At 53.4% G+C, this 10535-nt stretch overlaps 1 protein-coding gene and 1 long non-coding RNA gene across 5 annotated transcripts in view; one reads left to right on the top strand and one right to left on the bottom strand.

Annotated features, from left to right (window-relative positions):
• Positions 1-10535, bottom strand: part of LOC106806009 (N-alpha-acetyltransferase 40-like) — a 23680-nt gene that overhangs the window by 5523 nt on the left and 7622 nt on the right. The gene's annotated exons all lie outside the window — the stretch shown is intronic.
• On the top strand, positions 4575-8293 carry LOC106806010. Of its 3 annotated transcripts, none has more exons than XR_001393491.1 (4): positions 4575-4663; positions 6319-6382; positions 7861-7924; positions 8274-8293. It is a non-coding gene; the product is annotated as an uncharacterized LOC106806010 (long non-coding RNA). The 3 variants fall into 3 exon arrangements; XR_001393493.1 differs by lacking the exon at positions 8274-8293 and adding an exon at positions 8120-8135; XR_001393492.1 differs by lacking the exon at positions 8274-8293 and adding an exon at positions 7986-8003.

Raw genomic sequence — 10535 nt, 5'->3', positions numbered from 1 at the left:
CTCTCTCTCTCTCTCTCTCTCTCTCTCTCTCTCTCTCTCTCTCTCTCTCTCTCTCTCTCTCTCTCTCTCTCTCTCTCTCTCTCTCTCTCTCTCTCTCTCTCTCTCTCTCTCTCTCCTCTATATATATATATAGACACACACATGACCCTGTTCTTTCTGTTCCCTCTTCTCTCTCCCTTCCCCTCCCTCCTTTCCTTCCTCTATTTCCTTCTGCCTCTCTACTGCAACTGTCATCTTGCCTCCCCGCTAGCTAAGACCCTGATGTGGCAATAATCTTATTTCTAATCATGAATTTCACCTAATGAATAACATAGTAAATGCTTATGAATTAAATGCTAATGAATAGTGTGTATACATCATTACTAATATCTTACTACATGTACATCTTGACGTGATGCGGCCATATGTTTTTAAATATGTGGACCCATTGGATTGGACCACCAAATCGCCGATCTCAGGAACTAGGGCATTCTGCTAGGCTAGAACGGTTTCCTACGATAGAGTTTGGCACAAATACGAAAATAACAAGCTGTTTAGCGCATTGCGCTACGTCCTTTTGTTGCATTTTCGCATTTCCGTAATCAGAATAAGCCCCGCCTTCTTCGTGGATGAACATGAATGGGTCAACGACGTGACCCGGCCGTTACTGCGTGTAGGTGTTTGGCGAGACTGTTTGCTTTTCGTAAATAATAAAAGGCCCGACCGATGCATTTCGCACCGAAGTGGAAAAATTAGGCATTTTTACCCGCTTTCGGAAGTGAATGAGTGCGTCATTCATTGAACATTAAAAATTAAATAATTCCGAAAATCCCTAACCGCGCAACTCGATTGTTTTAGCCAATGAACGTAGCTGTGTGTGTGACGAATATGATAATGCTTATTTGACTGTGCTTGTGCATAATGTCTATAGACAGCAGGCCTTAGTAAGCATGACACAAAGATTCATTAAAATTACTTAATTTTAGTGTGTATGCAACATACACGTTATTGACGCTAAATGACAACAGATTCACTGTCCAGACTTGTAAACAATTTTTTTGTTTAGAACAGCAAAGACGCCGCTATAATAACCATGTATCGTCTTCTATTGACTTCATTGTAATGCTTCGACCCCCTAGTATGATAGATACATGAAATCATGTCACTTTTGTTTCTCTCTATACACACACGTATATATGGGCTTTGCACCTCCAGACAAAAATAAAGCGAAATACAGCCAACTCATCTACGAGACATGACCACCATGCATTTTGACATTGTACATATTCATAACCACAATTGCACATTGTTGGAATCTTTTGCAAGCACATATTAATTTAACTTAGTGGGGAGGGGAGATCCAAGGGCACTCACACGAATAAATTTGTGCATGATGCAAAACGATGCATTCCAGTCCATTTCTGAGATAACTTTTCAAATAAATGTGTTACCGCCTAGGACAGCGCGCTAGTGCCACATTTTAAAGCTGCACAACCCAATTTGTTTGCAACTATCTGCATTTGCATTACATTATTGACAGCTACACTTTTAGTTAGAAGATCCTTCTTCGTACCTTGACTTCAAAATCTACAAATGTGGAATACACTTTTGGATGAAAATCACTAACGAAAATCAAGAATTACATGTGTATAAAATGTCTTTATTCTATAAAATATTTTGTTTAATATCAATGCACAAGACAACAGGTTCATTGTATCAGGAGTAGATAATAGAAGATCTTCTATTATCTACTCCTGATTGTATGGTAGCGAACGATCAATATAGACTTTTCGGCATCTTCTTTTTAAGCAGCGTTTGCAGAATGCCCATACAGCAACGGTGAGTGGCTACAGCTACCTATCAATCACCCCTGGCAGATAGGTTAATTCCATGTTAACTCTGGACACAATAATTTTAAGTACGAGACTTCATAAAATTAATTGTTGAAGGTAACGAAATAACTATAGTTGCACGCTTGTGTAATCAAGCAAGTCACTTGCATTGGAAATCAGATCGATTTTTAGTAAAGTACTAAAATTAATGTGGACTTAACGATGACTTGCGTAGAAAACAATTAAATTACTCGACGAATCATAATTTTGAAATCACTATATAGTTTTTGAGCAGTCTGGTATAATCCAAATATTAACCCAATAATCAACTGAGCCAAATTCAAGGGACTACTAAAACCAAAACAATCATTATATTAGAGCCACTTGATTCCACCTATTTAAACCAGATCCACAAACGATGCTATCTTGACAGGCGGCGTGCGCTTACAAAGGAAGACGAGTTTTCGATACACGATTTTACGATGATCTCAAGATGAACAGCTCATAGGAACCATACGAAGAAAGACGTAGCGATGGAAGCCTTCCTAATAATACAACAACAATACACCAGACGATCTATTCCTATCACAAACGCACGTACACTCACTCACATACGAACAATGCCAAAACGATTCGCTCCAACAGGCAACCATCACGTTCTACTAACGACTACCGTATATACTCGCGTAATAACCGCAAATTTGGCCTCAGATTTCAACCCTGTATTTGCTCTGCGGTTTATAAGTGCGCCATACCGTGAGGGGAAATATACTAGGCGCAATACTTGGTTACCCGATTCAAATTGAGGTGCGGCTTATAGGCGCCCCGCGGTTATTACGCGATCATATACGGGAGTAGTGGTAGCCGCAGCAGCAGCAGCAGCAGCAGCAGCAGCAACAGCAACAGTAACAGCAGCAGCAGCAGCAACAGTAACAGCAGCAGCAGCAGCAGCTAGAGAGATGCTGAGAGATAGAGAGAGATGCTGGGAGATGTAGAGGGAGGGATGTTAGGAGATAGAGAGATACTGAGAGATGAGGAGAGATGCTGAGAGGGAGGTGTGCAGGTGTGAATACAAGTGTGATTGCTATATGACCTCCACACAGCTCATAGAAATGATGCTGAGAGATGAAGAGAGATACTGAGAGATAGTGAGAGATCATGCTGAGAGGATGGGGAGAGATGCTGAGAGATGCTGAGAAGATGGAGAGAGATGGCGAGGGAAGGAAGGAGAGATAGAGAGATATACTGAGAGAGTTGCCGATGGACATAGGGGGAGGATGAGAGATAGAGGAGAAATAATGAGATTATAGAGAGAGAAATCTGAAGATGGAGAATATGCTGAGAGATGGAGAGAAGATCGAGAGATGGCAAGAGATGCCTGAAAGATGGGCAGAGATGCTGAGAATGGACGAGAGTGCTGAAAGGATGGAGAGAGATACTAAGAGATACTTGAGAGATGGAGAGAGATGCTGAGAGATAGAGAGGCTGCTGAGAGATGAGAGAAATGGAGAGAGATAGTACAGATTCTGAGAGATGGAAGAGAGATAGAGAAAAGAGATGTGAGAGATAGAGAGAGATACTGAGAGATAGCGAGAGATACTGAGTATAGAGAGAGATACTGAGAGCATAGAGAGAGATACTGAGAGATATCTGAGAGCTGGAAAGCGAGCTGCAAAGATGCTGACCGATGAGAGAGCGTGGAGAGAGAGAGAGAGAGAAATAATGAGATATAGAGGATAAATGCTGAGAGATGGAAGAGAACTAGAGAGAGCATGTCTGAGGATGAAGAGAGATTGGAGAGAAATGTGACAGGGGATGTGCCTCAGGTGTTTCAGACAGGTGTTTACCTCAGTACGTCCGTCGAGCGCAGACACAGCACCGACCCGCCATGGACGAGAAGTCGGACTACGAGATCCTCAGCAAGCCGACAAGCCCGCGCCGCCCGCCGCATGCGACCGCAAACCCGCCCCGCCGACGCTGTGCCAACGCTCGTCTCCTGCGGCATCGTAGTTAGCTCGGAGAGCCTTGCGAACTGCTGAGCTGCGGTGTCCTGTTCGTGCGAGTCGTTACTGCGCTGAAGCTGCGAGTTCTCTGTGTTCTGCGAGGTATACTGCCTGAGCTGCTGGACCTCCGGATAAGCCCGGCCGGGAGCTGTTGTGCGAAGGCTTGCCGGCTGGAGCTGCGGTGTGGTTTCGTGCGTGGTTGCTGCTTGAGTCTGCCGGCATCCACCGCGGCCGCGGATGTGTCTCGTGTCCGAGGTTGTGCTGAGCGCCGGGTGTGTTCGTGCCGAAGGTTGCTGCTGGCTGCGGCCCCATTCAACCTGTTTCGTGCTGTTGCGGCTGAGCCTGCGAAGGCGAGCCTGTGTTCGATGTGTGGTACTGCTGAGCTGCTGGTTGGTGATTCGTCGTTGAGGTTGCTGCCGGGACCCTGTGTTCTGCCGCAGGTTACTGCTGAGCTCGGTCATGTGTTCGTGCCGAGGCTTACTGCTGAGCTGCGGTGTGTTCGGTGCGGTTACTGCGCAGCTGCGGTGTGCTTCGTCCGAGCGTTACTGCTGAAGCTCCGGGTGTGTTCGTGCCGAGGTTACTGCCTGAGCTGCGGTGTGTTTCGTGCGAGGCTTACTGCTGAAGCTGCGGTGTGTTCCGCTGCGTCGGTTGCTGGCCTGAAGCCTGTGGTCGTGTTCGTGCGAGGCTTACTGCCTGACTTGCCGGTGTGTTCTGCGAGCGGTTACTGCTGAGGCTGCGGTGTTTCGTGTCTGACTTACTGCTGAGCTGCGGTGTGTTCGTGCGAGGTTGCTGCTGAGCTGCGGTGTGTTCGTGCGAGGTTACTGCTGAGCTGCGGTGTGTTCGTGCGAGGTTGCTGCTGAGCTGCGGTGTTCCTGGCGAGTTACTGACTGAGCTGCGGCGTGTGTCTCGTTGCGAGTTACTGCTGAGCTGCGGGTGTTCCGTGCGAGCGTTACTGACCTGAGCTGCCGGTGTTTCGCTGCGTGGTTGCCTGCCTGAGCTGCGGGTGTGTGCGGTTGCGTGGTATTACTGCTGAGCTGCCGGTGTTTCGTCGAGGGTTACTGGCTGAGCTGCGGTATGTGTTCGTGGTGAGGTCACTGCTGAGCTCCGGTTGTCGATCAGGTTCTCGCTGCTGGGAGCTTGCCGGTGTGTTCCGGCAGGTTACTGCTGAGCGCGGCGGCGCCGAACCCATTGTCCGTGCGTGCGTTACTGCTGAGCTGCGGGGCGGCTGGTGGTGCTGAGCTTGCGGGTATCACATGTCGGCGAGGTTGCTGCTGAGCATGCGGTGTGTTCCTGTGCGCCGGTACTGCTGAGCTGCGGGCAGCGACTAATGTGTTCGTGCGAGTTACTGCTGTAGCTGCGGTGTGTTCAGTGCGCAGGTTTACTGCTGCAGCTGCGGTGTATTCCTGGGTTCCTCGTGCGTGGTTGCTGCTGAGCTGCGTGTGTTGTTCGTGCGCGAGGTGCTGCTGCAGCTGCGGTTGTGTTCGTGCCAGGTTACTGCTGAAGCTGCGGTGAATGTTCGCTGCCGAGGTACTGCTGCATGCCTCGGTTGTGTTCTTGCGGTGGTTGCTGCTGAGCCTGCCGGTGTGTTCCCGTGCGAGGTTGCCTGCTGAGCCTTGCGGTGTTTCTCCGAGGTTACTTGCTGAGCTCGGTATGTGTTCGCGCGAGGTTACCTCGCTGAGCTGCGGTCTTGTTCGCTGCGAGGTTACTGCTGAGCGCGGTGTGTCGTGACGAGGGTACTGCCTGCAGCTGCGGTCCCCTGCCTGGGGCGGCTCCCGCGGTGTTCGTGCTGGTTACCCGCTGAGCTGCTCGCTGTTCGTGCGAGGTTGCTTTCTTGGAGCTCGGGCTCGTTCGTGCTGATGGTTACTTGCTGAGCTCGGCCCCCCTTCCTCTTATGTAGTGCCGTGCGAGGTTGCTGCTGAAGCTGCAGGGGTGTTCGTGTGAGGTTACTACTGACATCGGCTTGTTTTCGTGCGTGGTTACTGCCTGAGCTGCGTGATGTTTCGTGCGAGGTACTGCCGTGGAAGCTGGCTGTGCTGTTCGTGCAGCGTTACCTATGAGCTGCGCTGTGATGTTCCGTGCGAGCGTTACTGCTGGAGCTGCCGTGTGTTCGTGCGAGGTTACTGCTCCAGCCTGCGCGCGTGTGTTGCGTGCCGTGTGCGTTGCTGCTGAGCGTGCGGTTGTGCTTCGTGCTCGTGCTGCTGAGCTGCCGTGTGTTCGCCTGCGTGGTTGCTGCTGAGCTGCGTGTTCGTTCGTGCTGAGGTTACTGCTCTGAGCCTGCGGCATGTTGTTCCGCGAGGTTACTGCTGAGCTGCCGGGTCGCAGCGCAGATAATGTCGGGGCCCTCCTGTTTCCGTGCGTGCGTTGCTGCCTGAGCTGCGCGTGTCATTCGTGCGAGTGTTGCTGCTGAGCAAGATGCGGACTTGTTCGTGCGTCGTACTGCTGAGCTGCGGTATGTTCGATGCGAAGGTTACTGCTGAGCTGCCCGGTGTGTAGTTCCGTGCGAGGTTACTGCTGAGCTGCGGTGTGTTCGTGCGAGGTTACTGCTGAGCTGCGGTGTGTTCGTGCGAGGTTACTGCTGAGCTGCGGTGATGTTTCGTATGCGAGCGTACTGCTGAGCTGCGCGTGTGTTCCGTGCGGGGTTACTGCTGAGCTGCGCGTGTGTTCGCTGCGAGCGCTTACTGCTCGAGCCTGCGGTGATGTGGTTCGTGCCCGTGACTGCTGAGCTGCTGGTGATGTTCAGTTGCGGGTTGCTGCTGAGCTGCGGTGTGTTCGGCGAGGTTACTATCTGAGCTGCGGCCTTTTGTCTGCGAGGTTACCTGCTGAGCGCCGGTGTGTTCGTGCCCGTGCGTTACTGCCTGAGCTGCGGGTGTTCGTGCAAGAGGTTGGCTGACCTGAGCGCGGCCGCCGGTGACACGTGTTCGTGCGAGCGTTACTGCTGAGCACGTGTGCGTTGCTGCTGAAGCTGCGGCTTGTTCCTGTGCCGTGGTTTACTGGCGGAGCTAGCTGGCTTTGCTGCGCTGAGCTGCGGTGTGTTCCGTGCGAGGTTGCTGCGGTGTGTTCTGTGCAGAGGTTACTCCTGAGCTGTGTTGCCCGCTGAGCTGCGGTGTGTCCGTGCGAGTTACTGCTGAGCTACGCCCCGACACCTCCATCCTCCCCCAGCTCACCGCTCCCCTCACGTATCCTTGCGACGCAGCGGTGTTGTTCTTGCGAGGTTACTGCTGGCTGCGGGTGTCTCGTGCGAGGTTACTGCTGAGCCTGCGGTGCTGTTCGGTGTCGAGCGTTGACGCTGAGCTGCGGTCGTGTTCGTGCGAGCGGTTACTCCTGAGCTGCGGGCCTCCCGTGCTTCGGCCGAGGTACCTGTGAGCTGCCGCTTAGGTGTTGTCCGTGCGCGCGGTACTGCTGAGGCTCGGTGTTCCCTGTGCGCGGTTACTGCTGAGCTGCGTGTGTTACGTAGCGAGTTACTGCCTGAGCTGACGAGTCGTGTTCGTCCGAGTTACTGCTGAGCTGCGTCTGTGTTCGTGCCGCGGTTACTGCTGAGCTGCGTGTGTTCTGTGCCGCGGTTACTGCTGAGCTGCGGGGCGTTGTTCGTGCGTGGTGCTGCTGAGCTGCGAATCCACCTGTGTTCGTCGAGCGTTACTTGCTGAGCTTGCGGTGTGTTCGTGCGAGCTTATGCTGCAGCTTGCGGTGTGTTCTGTGCGTGTTGCTTGCTTGAGCGTGGCTGTGTTCGTGCGTGTTGCCTGCTGAGCTGCGGTCGCATCGTGTTTCTGCGGAGGGTTACTGCTGAGCCTTGCGGTCGTGTTCGTGCCAGGGTTACTGCTGAGCTGCGGCTGTGTTCTGTGCGAGTTACTGCTGAGCTGCGTTGTTCGGCGTTGGTTTACTGCTGAGCTGCGGTGTGGTCGTGCGCAGGTTAACTGCTGAGCTGCGCCCCGAACTGTGTTCCTGCGAGGTTACGCTGAGCGCGGACTGTGTCGTGCGAAGCGGTGCTGCTGAGCTACGGTGTGTCTCGTGCGAAGGCTTGCTGCTGAGCTGCGGTGTGTTCGTGCGAGGTTACTGCTGAGCTGCGGTGTGTTCGTGCGAGGTTACTGCTGAGCTGCGGTGTGTTCGTGCGAGGTTACTGCGGCTGCGGTACACGTTGTCCCCTTTTTTTTTTTCATGTGTTCTTCGTGCAGAGGTTACTGCTGAGCTGCGGGTGCTTCTGCACGTGGCTGCTGAGCTAGCGGTCTGGTCGTGCGAGCGTTTACTGCGAGCTAGCGCGCTGTGTTCGTCGAGGTTACTGCCTGAGCTGCGCTATGTGTTCACTGCGAGGTTACTGCTGAGCTGCGTGTTTCGTCGTGGTTGCTGCGTGTGTTCGTGCGAGTACTGCTGAGCGCGGCTGTGTTCGTGCAGAGGTTGCTGCCTGAGCTGTGCGTGTGTTTCGTTCGCGTGCGTTGCCTGCTGGGATCTCGGGTTCTGTGCGCAGGTTGCTGCTGAGCTGCGGTGCAGCCAATTCTCGCGAGTGTTACTGCTGCAGCTGCGGTGTGTTCTTGCCCATCTGTTGGTTACTGCTGAGCTGCGGTGTGTTCGTGCGAAGGTTACTGCTGAGCTGCGCGGCTGTGTTCGTGCGGAGCTTACTGCTGAGCTGCCCGGTGTCGTTCGCTGCGAGCGTTTACTGCTGAGCTCGGGCCAGAGAAGAGTGTTCGTGGCGAGTTACTGCTGAGCTGCGGTGTGTTCCCCCGTGCTGGTGGTTATCCTGCTGAGCTGCGGTGTGTTCTGGTGCGAGTTACTGCCTGAGCTGCCTGGTGTGTTCGTGCGAGATGGTTACTGCTTGAGCTCGCAGTGATGGATCATGGCGATTACTCTGAGCGAATCGGTGTGTCGAGTGGCTGGTATGGGCTTGAGCGTGCGGTGTGTCGTGCGAGAGTACTGACCTGAGCTGCGGTGAGTGTCGCGAGGTTACTGCTGAGGCTGGCCGGCAGTGTGGGTTGTGCATGAGAGTGCTTGCGGGGCACTTGGGGATGACGAGAGAGACGAGAGAACGACGAGACAGTGACGAGAATGCGAGACTGTGTTCTGCGTGGGGTTGGGGCACTGGCCTGAAGCTGAGCGGTGTTGTATCGACGCGTACCTGTTAGACACCGCATTTCAAAAATCCACGAGAACTGCAATCCGATACACCGACATGCAGAGACCTCGGACGCGTCCTTCCCCTTCACGATAAAGAGACAACCTGACGTAGGTCGTAAGGGTTGACGCGAGACCGGAGTGTTTCGTGCCGAGAGGGTTACTGGAACTGAGCTGCCGGAGAAAGATGAGAGAGCGCGAGAGCTGAGACGAGAGAGAGTGCAGTTTACGGCTTGCGGGTCCGGCTGTACTTGTGTTTTCCTGTTGCGCAGGTACGGCCTGAGCTCTGCGGTGGCTCCGGTTTCCTCCGAGGTTACTGCTTGATGCTTGCGGTGTGGTGCCGGCGAGTACTTGCGCCAGCTGCCGGTGGTGTCGTGTGCGGTAGGTTTCGCTGCGGGAGCGCGGGGAGTGTTGCCGGCGAGGGGGCGGCGTGGGGAGGTCCGGTGGCGAGGACTGGCGGAGACGGCCAGGAGCGCGAGAGAGAGAGAGCGAGAGAGAGAGCCAGGCGCAGAGCAGAGAGAGAGAGGAGAGGGAGAGAGAGACGGAGGAGAGTGAGTACGAGAGGCGGAGGGTATAGGAGCAACGTGAGCTGCGGTGTGTACTGGCGCAGGGGACCGTTGCGGCGGGAGCGGCTGGGGGGTGCGGGCGGTGCGGGGGGGCGGTGGGACTTGCGGGAGGAGAGAGAGACGAGAAGAGGAGAGAGGATGGCACATCGGTGGAACGAAACGGTGGAAGGGGGTGCGAGTGTGATCAAAGGTGGGCTCAGCAGCGGCCGTCCACGCTGTGGGGGAAGACACTCTGTTTATCCGCTGTTACACCAATGAAACCGGACTGTGAGGTGGTGCATCGTTGTTGGATGTTATCTGGGCTTCTGGTGGCGTGACGTGTCGGGGTTGCCGGGCGGAGCGGCGGGGGCGGGCAGGGGGGCGGGCGGGGCAGCTGCGGGGGGCGCGAGAGGCCGAGGCAGCAGGAGCTCATCAGTGAGGGGAGTTCAAAATCAATAAACTTATCGACAACGGGTTATGGAGTTTGCTCGACCTTGTAATCTGTCATACACTAATTAATTACTAGCAGAGCACCCACTAGCGATCTGAAAGTCAGCTAATACAAAGACACTACGAAGGGGTATGAAGGGTCAATCGTCGGGAAGAAGATGGAGGGACCAGTAAGGTGGTCATTGGGCAGGGTGGCGCAAATAATAGGGTTCTAGGGCGTTGCACATTCGATCGTGATGTCTGGGATCGGTACAACCCCCACTTATACGAAAACCGCGGCTACGATCTTTTCAATTCTGGCCGAATCTCGTAGTAAAACTAGCACGCCTCCTACGATGTCAATACGACTTTTGGATTGTCTGTAGAGGCGCTGCTACACAATAAGTATGAGAACGTACCTCGCAAGAGAAAACATATTGTATGCGCAAAAACGCGTTGCAAGAAATCTCCCTCCCCTTTAGCCCAATGATAGAGTTATACGTAGTCAAGAAACAGTTTGGACGAGAATCCTAAATACGAAACGTGTCGTCACCCCCAACGAGCGATACACGTGCTGGGAGAAAATATGCGGGCGTGCGATATGGGCAAAAATACATCGAAATAGTATATTGAAAATAATATCGAAA

The sequence above is a fragment of the Priapulus caudatus genome, unplaced genomic scaffold (genome assembly GCF_000485595.1).
Source record: "Priapulus caudatus unplaced genomic scaffold, Priapulus_caudatus-5.0.1 Scaffold136, whole genome shotgun sequence".
In the NCBI taxonomy this organism is placed as follows: domain Eukaryota; kingdom Metazoa; phylum Priapulida; class Priapulimorpha; order Priapulimorphida; family Priapulidae; genus Priapulus; species Priapulus caudatus.
The sequence above is the reverse complement of the archived record's forward strand: the minus strand, read 5'-3'. Positions and strand labels throughout refer to the sequence as shown.